At 43.5% G+C, this 12,109-nt stretch overlaps 1 pseudogene; it reads right to left on the reverse strand.

Moving 5' to 3' along the window:
* Window positions 1-730: 730 nt before the first annotated feature.
* Window positions 731-2,123, reverse strand: LOC147623156 (uncharacterized; annotated as a pseudogene).
* Window positions 2,124-12,109: the final 9,986 nt, after the last annotated feature.

Genomic DNA, 12,109 nt, shown 5'->3' on the forward strand with positions numbered 1-12,109 from the left:
CTAGCGGGAGTCGCGGGACCCAGCCATCAAGGTCCGTAAATCACGACGCCTCACCCGCCGAAACACACTGTATTCATGACAGCGTGGACGGTGCCCGGGCCATGGTCTCCCCGGGTGGCGTGCATGCTGGCCCCGGTAGTTGGGCCGTTAAGCTGGGGCGGGAATTGCGGGGCCCGCCGCTCAACAAAATGATGTAACGACTAACGACATGAGAGCCACGAACTAGCTAAGCACCGGATCGATGAGAAATTGAAGGCTAGGATTTTAGCAAAAATATATATATTTTATAGGGAAAAAACACTACTGGTCCAACTCGACTCCAATTCGAGCACTCGTTTGTAAGCTTATTGGACCACTTCTGAACGACCCTTGTTGATGATTAGATTGATTCGAACCCATGTGCCGAGCATCATGGTCCATGAAATGCGCACTTCCACGTGGCACGCTGATAGAGCAGAGAAAAAGCTTCGTAGTAGTACCTACTAACCCTTTAGATTATCTTAAACGAATTCCCAAAGGTGGTTTATTTTTCTGGCTATTTCCCCCCCCAAAAAAAAATTAATAGCCCCCCGCTTTGGTACGGCCCCATTTGTAGCCACATGCACCGCAGCGTCGTTAACTACAGGCTTTTAAAATTGGAGTTCACTGTTCCATTTTGGGCCTCGCTTCAAAACGACGGCATAAGAGAGAAAAGGCTATGCATATTTGTCAGTAAACTAGAAGATATAAATAACATTGCAACATCATTTTGATGCATTCAAAAATTCGGCCATGGTAGCATGGAGGGCAGCTAGTAGATCCAAACGTTTGTTTTCAGTGGCCTCCTGACGAATAGAAGACTCCTTCAAATGATCAAGTAGAGCACGGCCTGTGTTGGCCATCTCATTCAAGGAGTCCTCTATTTTGGCAGGTCCCTGACGTCCTGATGGAGGTGTAGGTTGAACCTTGGCAGTGGAGTTTTGTGGCTCCCCCTCCTCATTCTCCTCATCTATTTGTGTGTCTAGGGGGTCATTACATGACACAGAGCTAGCATGTGATACACTCTTTACCTGTGCTCTATTGTGATAATATTCGTCTACGACATCAAACCATTTACAAGTGTATTTTCTATTGTTACCAGACACAGTATTGTGAGCTTTGTCTACCCTGTATTGGCCTAAAACATGTGCCCACTTCTTCCTACATGCTTCGCTATCTTTGTCAAAATCATGATAAGTAGCAGATAGTTTATCTGCCACTTTTGCCCATAAATTAACTCCCTGTTTTTGAGGGTTGCTAAATTCATGGCTCATGCCACCTCGCACGTGGATTAGCTGATCACCCAAAAATCTTTCCATTTTCCTTTGCTTTTATTGTCGAGGTCGTCGTCTTCGGTAAGGTCAACTGCTGGCGCCTTCTTCTTGGATACCCTTGGCCTCTTGGATGAAGCAGACTCTTGCACTTCGTCCCTGTGGTCTGCCCCATGCTTCTTTGAAGTTTTGGCTCGTGATGGTGTAGTTTCTTTCGTTGGATTTGGAGGTGAATTTTTTGATGGTTCGTGATGAGGACTTGGTGGCTTAAAAGCCACATTTGGAGGTGGGGGTCTAAAGAAGAAGGGAGAGGCGGGAGAGGGAGAGGTTAACATGGCCGTAAAGCCATGAGGAGGCATTGGAAAATGTGCGGATGAGAAGGGGTATTGTGGTGGCGATGTAAACATTTGGGAGAGAGGTGTGTCATCCTCCATTTGAGAATCAAATGGTTGAGAGTGAGTAGGGTCCATAAAATGTACCTGAAAGAAAACAAAAAAGAATTAGTCATGATCAAAAATTTATCCTTCAAACAAAATTACAAGCATAAAAAAGAGAGGCCTTTGGTGGAGAGATGGGAGAGAGAGAGGCCATTATAAGAAGAGAGAGAGAGAAAGAGAGGGCATATGGTGGAGAGAGAGAGAGAGGCCACATGGTGGAGAGAGGGAAAGGCCATATGATGGAGAGATTTGCCATATGGTGGAGAGAGAGAGAGAGAGAGAGCAATGCCATTTGGCGGATAGAGGGAGAGAGAGAGAGAGGGTGTATGGTGGAAGAGTGAGAGGCCATTTGGTGGAGAGTTGTCATGTAGAGGATGTAGAAGCCAAAGAGGGCCAAAGAAATTGGCAAGGTACCTTCGAAACCTTGTTGGTTTGCACCTGCACATCACAATTGAAGCAAATGTGTTAGTATGCTATTGAATAAGCCAATTGTGCAATCAATAAAAGCTTGGAAAAAAAAAGCTCAAACTTCAAAGGTGGTCTACCGATATTGCTTGATAGAAGGGCAAGCAAGTCTTGATTTGGACAGAACTTCTTCTCAACAGCTTTTTCACAGTGGCAAAGGAAGTACAACACAAAGCTTCAATTTATAGGAAAAAAATGTAAGAGCTCCTTGAACAATGTGTAGACGTTGGAAAATGCAACCGTTGGGACGTGGGTGTTTTGGTCCGTTTGTGTGAAGAGAGAGACAACCGTTCATTTCTGGTCATGAAGAAACGTTTATTTTTGAGGGGAAAAATCGAATGGTCAAATGGTGGCTTTGGAAATATCCAAATTGGGAGGGGGGGGGGTCACTGGTCACTTTCAACGTTCAGCAGTGAGCACTGAACGCCGAACTCAGCGCTTGCGTGGCATGTTGTCAGGCGGCAGCGCACTTGGGCGAGGGGGGGTCGGTACATCTGCAATGCCCACCTGCCGCGACGTGGCATGAACTCCCCACTGCTGTCGCCGCCCACTGTGAAAGGGGGCGGGCACGTGGCATGCTCTGGTTCGCAGGGTCCGAGCGGCAGCTGCTGCCGCCGGCCCTTGTGAATCCAGCCTAATAAAGCCTCTTCAAAAGGTCGTGCAAGACTAAACAAAATACACATTACTTTAGGACTTTAGGACTCAAGAGGGAAGCCTTTTTTCTTTTTTCTGTTTTTTTTCTCTCTAGAGTCCCAGTGTCAAGACTCAATGTCCTCAATCTACGCACCCCACGTCGCATTGCACTCCCGAGTAAGAGTTCAAAGTTCAAACGTAAGTTCTCATCTTTATCCTCAAAATCCCCCCCCCCCATTTGTTGCACCATGCATTTTGACTTCCATATTGCTCTCCCTAGCTTGGATTCTAGATGCTCTATGAACTCCTTTTTTCTTATAGGTTTTTAACTCTGAATGTATGCACACTTAATACATTACTTGGCCCTCTTTCTTGGTCTGTGAACTCCTTTTTCTTATAGGTTGAACTCTGAATGTATGCACGCTTAAAACATTACTTGGACCTCTTTCTTTGATGCCCATGTTGCACGTCTCTTTTGCTATTTTGGACGCTTCTTATCAATTGAAAGTTTTGTTTTTCATTTAAAAACCTACACTAAAACATGCCCTCAAAATTTTTGGTGCTTTTGAAGGGAAAATCGTCCCTTTAAAAATCAACCTTGCCTCCCACATAACATTACACGCTTTAAAACAATTTAAATATAAGGTTCTATTTTAGTCCACCCTAAAAGTTCGCACCATCTTACAATTCATCAAGGATACAAGGCTTCAAGTTTTAAGGCTTGACCTACACACCTTCATTCTAACGAAAAATCAACTCTCTTTAAGGAAAAGCTTATATACTTCCTCTCACTCTAATTACCCACTTACATTACTTTACTCATGAAAAGGGTCAAAGTGTAAGGTCTATATTGTGGGTATCTAAATATGCACCCACTCTCCAATTAGGTTACCTTTGTTAGAGTGGGCAATTATGCCACCCTCCATTATCTTTTAATTTTGTACCCCAAATTCTCAAGAGACAAGGCTTCAAGTTTTAATGCTTGACCTACATACCATTATTTTAAGGAAAATTAAAGTCTCTTAAGGCAAAACTATATACTTCCTCTCACTCCATATACCTACTGATATTACATTGCACTCATGAAAAGTGTCGAAGTGTAAGGTCTAGATTGTGGGTATTTAAATATACACCTAGATATGCCCAGAATCAAATTGGCTACCTTTGCTAGAATGGGCATCATGATCTCGTTTCATCGACATAAAAAACCTTAATACAAATTCTTAAAGCTAGAGGTTATATATTCCTAATTAGAACCAATATTAGACCAATGTTGATGACATGAAATGGTAAAAAGGAAGGGAATGTCACCTTTGTCTCGATATATTGCCAAGAAAATCATCAATTACCCTATATGGTCAAAAACTAACTTTCAAAAAAAATAATTAAGTGCCATAAAATGTACAAATACCATAGAGCATCCAAGAAAGAGTTTGCAAAGAGGAAATGATGTAGCCATGCAATTATGAGCTTTAGAGAGCTATAGGTGATCATGTGGAGGAAGAGAAGGAAGGGGAAGTGAGGTTCGATGGAATCTGCCTAATAGAGAGTTGAATGGACCTTGATGCTATAGAAGATGCAACCATTGCCATATCTTTAAATTTGTATGAATGTGGTTCGCTACAACACATGCATTGGGCACAACACACACACACACACGCACATGTGTGTGTGTGTGTGTGTGTGTGTATATATGTGTGTGTGTGTGTGTGTGTGTGTATGTATATGTATATATGGATGCATGTATATATGTATGTACGTACGTATGTATGTATGGATGTATATGTGTGTACGTACGTACGTATGTATGTATGTATGTATACACACACACACACATACGAACGTATACCCATCCCCAAGCTGCTTTAGCTTCCTACACAAGAAAACCCCTACCTTTTGCAAAAGTCAAGCCTATTACTAGTTATGTTAAAGAGCCCTACACCCTCTATATGTATCTGCCCTACACCCCCTGTATAGAGTAGATACATACATATATACCCAAGCTGCTTTAGCTTCCTACACAAGAAAACCACTACATTTTGCAAAAGTCAAGCCTATTACTAGTTATGTTGAAGAGCCCTACACCCTCTATATGTATCTTCCCTACACCCCTTGTATAGAGCAGATACATACATATATATACATACACACACACACATATGTGTGTGTGTGTGTGAACAGTAATCAATCACCTAATTTCTTGGTGGATTCTAGAAATGGTCCCCCCTTTTTCTTTCTTGACATGACACTCACTTGATGTATGACAACATCCTTTAGCTCCTTCAACATACACAACATTCTTCTTCACCATTTTTATGGCTGCATAGCTACCAACACCACGACCTTTTTGTAATCTTTGTAAATGAGAGAGAGAGAGAGAGAGAGAGAGAGAGGGAGGGAGGGAGGGAGGGAGGGAGAGAGAGAGAGATTTCAAAAATAGCATAATCTAGGCCGAATACAAAGACCCAATCAAAAGTGGTACAAATTATTTTCTAGTAAAAAGTAAAAAACGAGATGGTGCTTTATAGTGTTTCTTAAATACACTCCATATCTATTCATTAGTGTGATTTATTTGGCAAGCTTTGTCAATGAGCTTTTAAGCTAAAATAGTGAGATTTTCAATGTAATCTTACTTTTGGGACCCAAAGCCCAAAACGGGTCTTTTTTAACCTTATAATAAAGAGATTTATTTTATTGGGTTCCCCACAAAATGTTTTTCCTACCACTTCTCAACATCAAAATTCCCATTCCCACTAATCTCATCTTAATTGCCAATTTTAGGATTGATTTTTTTCCCTTCAAAGAAATCAACAATTTTTTTCTCGTTGGATAACATCTTCTTAGAATTTTCTTTATATAAAAATCTCAAATGCTAATTCACGCACATCACATCAAAACATTATGAAGCTAAAATGCGTATTTAGGCACATCATATCAAAATAGTCTGAAGCTTCTTTTATGCTATGTTAATCTTTATACTTTCCATAACTATAAATGTAGATATTAAGCTACAAATGTAAGGCTTAATCTACACTATCTTAACCCTTCTTACACAATATTTAAGAAAATGTTGGACTTTATGAAGTGGCATGAATGACAAACGGGGAAGGAACCTCGTGTGTATATTTGTTTAAGGCTAGAACTAGTGGTCCGGGACTATTTTTAAGTTATGGACGGCCAAGTGTGAACAGTAGGCATTTGTATATAAGTTGACTTTGACATTAAATAATACACATTCATTCCCTTGTAATTGAATACTTGTGAGCTCTCCCTCTTCTTTCTACTGTGTTGGTTACTTGTGTTTTGCATAGCTATTGCGCCCAATGGCTCAGTGGCAATAGAGCGCTCAGTCGAATCACCTGCCACGTGGTGAGCACCACCTCGGTATTGCACGTGTGAAGGTGGCAAGCTATAAACACCAGAGCAGACATTGCCAAGATCAAGAAAACAAAACTAAAAGGATGGCTAGTCACTACTACAAGGAGTTTGCAAGCACACAAGGTTACAAGGGATGCACAAGCTTGAAGATTGCATGTTGCAATTAGCTCACAACTAGTAGCTGACAGCCAATAATGTGAAGCCTAACATGGTTATAGTCCTTAGCCTTTGTGTCGAGAAATTTCTCTGTAGTGATCCTATAATGATTCTGGAAGTAATACAATAAACAAAGAGCAATGCTGCCATTCATTATGTCTCTGTGATACTCTCAACAATTTGTTGACTAAGAGTGTTGTGTCTCTGTTTTAATAAACATACCGTGCACGTGAAAGAGAGTGAGAGAGTTACGTAGCAGAGTGAGAGTAGAGTGAGAGTGTGTGAAGTTCAAAAGTGGAGTGGTGTTCTAAGTGTCCCCATGACCTCTCTAGAGTTGGTGTTCTAATCCAGAAGCTTTAGCGGGTGGCTACACACCTCCCACGACATTGCTTGCCTAGTCTGTTACTTCAGCCTACTGTCTTGCCATTCCACTGAGAGGGAAATCGATGAGAAACACCTGGCGATCCTACTGGGAAAAACTCTACCGCAACTCCACTGGAAAACTTCCTACTGGGGCGAAAACTCTACCTCAACTCCATTGGAAAAACTTTATGCTAAGGGAAACCTCTATCGCAAACTGAAAATCTCTCCTTTTTTGGAAATTGCGAGAGTGGAAAAGTCTCTGCTATGAGTAGCATTCTGCACCTTCAGGAAAAGGAACTCTGAAAGAGAAAGTTCTGGTTCCGCTCAAGCTGATCTTGCTAGAACTAGATCCCTAAACAAGTCTACAGAGAAGCTATAGCACACGGAGGGGATTTTCTAGGCAAGTAAGTGCGCAAGACCTTCCGCCACACAACCCAACCAGCAAAAATAGAGTCGGGCATGCCTTCTGCATGATTGTGAACCTGAGGATGGAGAGAAGTAACGCCTTCCAAGAAACCCTCTAGGAAGATCACAACTGGGAGTGTCTCGCATCATTCCAACCAGGAAGATAGTGCGAAAACTTCTATAACCCCACACTAGCAAGAGGGAGCATGAGATTTCAAGAACAATTTGGACCAAGAAAAGGAGTGCCAAGAGCTAGAAACTGTGCATAGTCCAAGTCTAGGAAGCCCAAGAAGGGTGGAGCAACAAAACTAGAAAGAACAACCACAACAACAAAACCCCCGGAAAAGGTTCAAGGGAGCCTTGGAATCATTAGCCAAAAATTTCTCGGTGTTCTCAGGAGAGAAAGGGGAAGATGCAGATCTGCATGTAAGGAGGTCTGAGCAATACTGGAAGGAGGTCTGAGCAATACTGGAAAGTGGCTAGACCTCGGGATGTGGAAGAACCGGAGCTGATGAGTGAAATCCACAGAGATGCTTTCATGAACATCTTCAAAGATAGAGCCACGGAGTGGGTGTCACGATACTAAGACAACCATTTTTTCAGACTTATGAAGAGGTAATGACTACTTTTCTGGGGAGATTCCGCAAGATAAAGTGTGCATCTCGACTATGTGAGATCAAATAAGAGAACTCCAACAAGAAGGCATGGATGTAGAGGCCTATGCAACAAAAATACTAAGTTTGAGGTAGAGAGTGGCGGAACAAACCTGACCCTCAATGCAAATAGTTGCGGATTAGTTTGTCCAAGGGCTTAAGCTCGACATCCATGTAGCAATCAGCACAAAGCAGGCGAAAACTAAAGAGGAGTTTGAGGAACTGGTCGAGCTAGCCAAAATGGCAGAAAAAAGAAGCCAAGAAAGAAGAAAAAAGGGGAAGAGGACACATGAACGGAGAAATCATAGCCCAAAAAATTTTGCAAGCAAGCCAATGGTCATGAGGGATGCCAACAGCGAAGCAAAGCAATGTGATGTCTGTCACAATGGACGGGTCAAGCTGGTGATTCTGATAGATTGCCCATCTCGCCCATACTGCCGTTGTTTCCATTCATGAAGTGGGGATTATTTTGTTGGACCAATCAAGCCGCTCACAAAAGGTAGCAAGTGTGAATACATCATTGTGATGAAAATTTATTTTTTCGCCAAATGTCCGGAAGCTAAAGTAGTGAAGAGAAATTCTACATAAGAGGTGGTGAAGTTCCTCTTCAAAGATATTATTGCTAGTCACCATGGACTGCCGGTGGAAATAGTTAGTGACCAGGGCACCCATTTCATGAACAAGGTGAAGAAAGGGTTGATGGAAAAGTACCTAATCAATCATAAGAAGTCCTCAACCTATTACCCATAGTGCAACGGCCAGGCAGAATCTACCAACAAGGTTTTGACCAAAATCCTTAAGAAGATTATAAATGCCAACAAAAATGATTGGGAGGACCAGAAGCTAGATAGCCCTATTGGCATTCCGCATATCTTACAAAGTCTCAACAACGGGAAAAACACCATTCAAAATAGTCTATGGGTTGGAGGCAGTAATACCCATGGAATTTGTGGTGCCCAGTTTGAGAGTGGCAATCCAAGAAAAGCTACCAATGAAAGAATCCCAGGAGCACAGAATACAGGAGCTCCAAGCCTTAGAAGAAGAAGACAACTTAGCTCTCTACAGGTGGAGATAGTGAGCGGAGAAGAAAACCTTGGATTGATAGGCATCTCAAACATTAAATTTTCAAGCAAGGAGACCTAGTATTGGTCTACAACTCCAAGTTGGGATTGCACCCCGGAAAAGTCAAAATCCGGTGGATAGGACCATTCATGGGTGAAAAACCCAATCCGTCAGAATGCCTTCACATTAGAAAGTCTGGATGGTATACCTTTTCCTAAAACAGTGAACGGCTTCAGCATGAGGAAATACATGGGAAGTTACACCAGAAGAAGAACAAGCAGAGGACAAGGAGCCGGAGCATCCGGTTGTGGCATGATCTCACTTAGCGAACAATGACGCAAAAAATCCAAGAAGTAACAGAGCCGTGGAAGAATTCCGCAAGGGTGGGCAGTCCACAGAATAACACAATTCCACAACAAATCAAGGCCAGGACAACAAAGAAGCAAGAAACCAAGTGTATGCTAGCCAGATCCACATCAGCAATGCAAATTGCCACAATGTCAGCTTAAGTAACCACATGAAGGACAACTGTCACAACATCATTAAAACTCCACATGCGACGGTAAGACAGGGAGGTGGCGAGAAAAATTTAATACCTTTAAGCCAGGGCGGCGCGGATGAAACGAATCAGGAGTCAAATCACATCCAGAAGTGGGAAGTCGAAAATGACAATGCCTTAAGAAAGGAAGGAAAAAGCATCCCAAAAAAGAGCACAAGGAACCAAAACGCGCACACTCTCAACCCGCTTTTTTTCTCATAGCTTTCTCACCGATTCGCAATGCTCTCTTAGAAGACAAAGCCATGCCGAAGGTTAGTAAGACTCTAAGGCTAGACAATTTGCCGAAGAAAAGCCTCTGCATGCCTATGATAATCCTCGACATGAGGAAGAAAGAACAAGGAGTGGGCGAGGAAGTGCAGCTTTGAAAAGTTGCTTGATTGCCAGTGGGAGGATCTTCGGGACCTCGAGATGGGGGCAAGCTTATTAACCAGTTTCTTGAAACAAATACTGTACATGTGGAGGGGAAGGAACCCATCAAGGTCTCGGAGCTCACAGTGCACTACGCACTAGGGTTGCCGATGGACGGGAGCGCTGGACACAAGCATGAAGCCCAGAGTGGAGAAAGAGATTCCAAAAATAGGCAACATGCACTAGGTAACGAATGTGGCAGATGAGACCCGACGAGAGCAGTTTATCTTCTTCTTACTGTTGGAAAGTTGTCTTCTCCTATGTTGCCACGTAGTTGGGTATTATCCCATGTATTGTGTAAAGGGTTGAAAACCCTTAGTATAAGGGTCAAAGGACCCTTAGGCCTCCCACATCCCTCCACCACCCTTTATGAGTGAGGGGGTTCAAGGGATCGGTGGGCTCTGTGGTGGGAAGGTGGCCAGCTGGGCCATCTCTGTACAAACTCTCACTCCAACACGGTATCAGAGCGGGTCTCTCTCCTCGCCTTGCTCTACTCATCGCCTACTCCTGCTTGTGTGTACATGCTGCTAGGCTGAGCCAAGCCAAGCCAAGCTCTTCATAAAGCCTCTGCGTCTAAGCTCACCACCATGGCCCCTGACTAAGCTGCTGGCTGCCATGGCCAAGCCAATGCTGCCTCTTACCTTAAGCCGCTGTCAAGCCCCTAAGCCAAGCCATCGTACTCTGTAGCCTCTGTCGTGATCGATGTGAAGCTAAGTTTGACGCCATATCGGAGGTGTTGGAAAGCTGTCTTCTCTTGTGCTGCAACGTAGCTAGGTATTATCCCATATATTGTGTAAAGGGTTGAAAACCCTTAGTATAAGGGTCAAAGGACCCTTAGGCCTCCCACATCCCTCCATCACCCTTTACGGGTGAGTGGGTTGAAGGGATCGGTGGGCTTTGTGGAAAGGCGGCCAACTGGGCCATCTCTGCACAAACTCTTGCTCCTTGAACACTTACAGAATGTCATGCTCATGGGGAAGCCAGAAGATATGTCAAACAAAACTATAGGCTGATAGAGCAGTAGAAGCAGGAGAAAAGATCAACTAGGCTGCCATCTACAAGGAGAATTTGGCAAAGAGAGCAGCCACATGGGCCAAGGAAAAATAGCAACAGTGGTGCATGCACACCTAAGGGCCATCGGATAGGCCTGCCAAGTCCGTAGACCTAAGGTCCGGAGAATCCTACGCGGAATGACCACACCGCAAAGCTGGAGGATCCTTGAAGCCCATCAGAGTGACCTTTAGCTCCTTTGAAGATGATGTGGAGGAGTGGCAGAAAATTGCCCAGAAGGCCACCATCATGAAGATCAAGCTTAGAGTAGATGAAGAGTTGTTTCACGGACGAGGTAAAGAAGCATAAAGTAGAAGAAGAAAGAAAAATACAACTGGAAGAGAGACAGAAGCAGGAAGTCGTGCAGAAGCAAAAAAGAAAAAAAAATCTCAAAGAAGAGAAAAGGAAAAAGGAGGAAGAAGAAAAGAGAAGGAAGAAGGAGGAAGAGAGAAAGAGGAAAGAGGAAAGAAGGGGAACAACAGAAAAAGAGAGAAGAAGAAGTTCAAAAGGGGAAGCTGTCCACAGGGGCAGAACTATCCATACCACCGAAACTTCAGCCTTGGGTAGCAGCTTTGGGATAGGAAGAACCAAGCCACGACCCTAAGCTACTCGGAGAACTAGAGGCACAACTCCTCACCCACAGCAGATGCACATGAACAAAGGGCTGATGACCGTGGCCTAGAACATTCTCTCATGCCCTCGCTTCCATGGAGGAATATGAGTCAAAGGCCCGGAGCACCATCAATCAGATGTGCACCCTGAATCAGCAACAACATGGGCTGCTAAAAAATGTTACAGCTAAAGCCAAGGATTTGGAGAGAAAAGAAAATGTAATGGCTCAGCATAATGTAGAAATGCAGAACAAGCTTGCTCTCGTATAGAGAAGGCCTTAGTCCAGTAGAAAGAGCTGAGTGAAGGGAAGATCAAAACCTTCACCAGCAAGAAAAACATGCTCAAAGCTCAGGTGGACAAGCTCAGAGCAAAGTTAGTGGAAGCTCAAAAGCCAGCCAAGGTCTGGGGCGACGCCATCCAAAGGCTAAAAGAAGAAGTGCTGGAGAGCACAACAGTGGCAATCGCCTAGACAGAGGTCCAAGACTTGAAGATCCAAGAAGAAGAAGAGATTATGTGCCTTCCACTTGCGATAATCATTAAAATAGCAAAGCCCAGACACTCAGCAAGGTCTGGGATCAAGCCCTACTACAAATTCACAAAAAAATGGCTTGCAAGGCACAAAAGGTCATCCATGACCTA

The sequence above is a fragment of the Cibotium barometz genome, chromosome 27 (genome assembly GCF_041138505.1).
Source record: "Cibotium barometz isolate CiBa-2024 chromosome 27, ASM4113850v1, whole genome shotgun sequence".
NCBI lineage: Eukaryota > Viridiplantae > Streptophyta > Polypodiopsida > Cyatheales > Cibotiaceae > Cibotium > Cibotium barometz.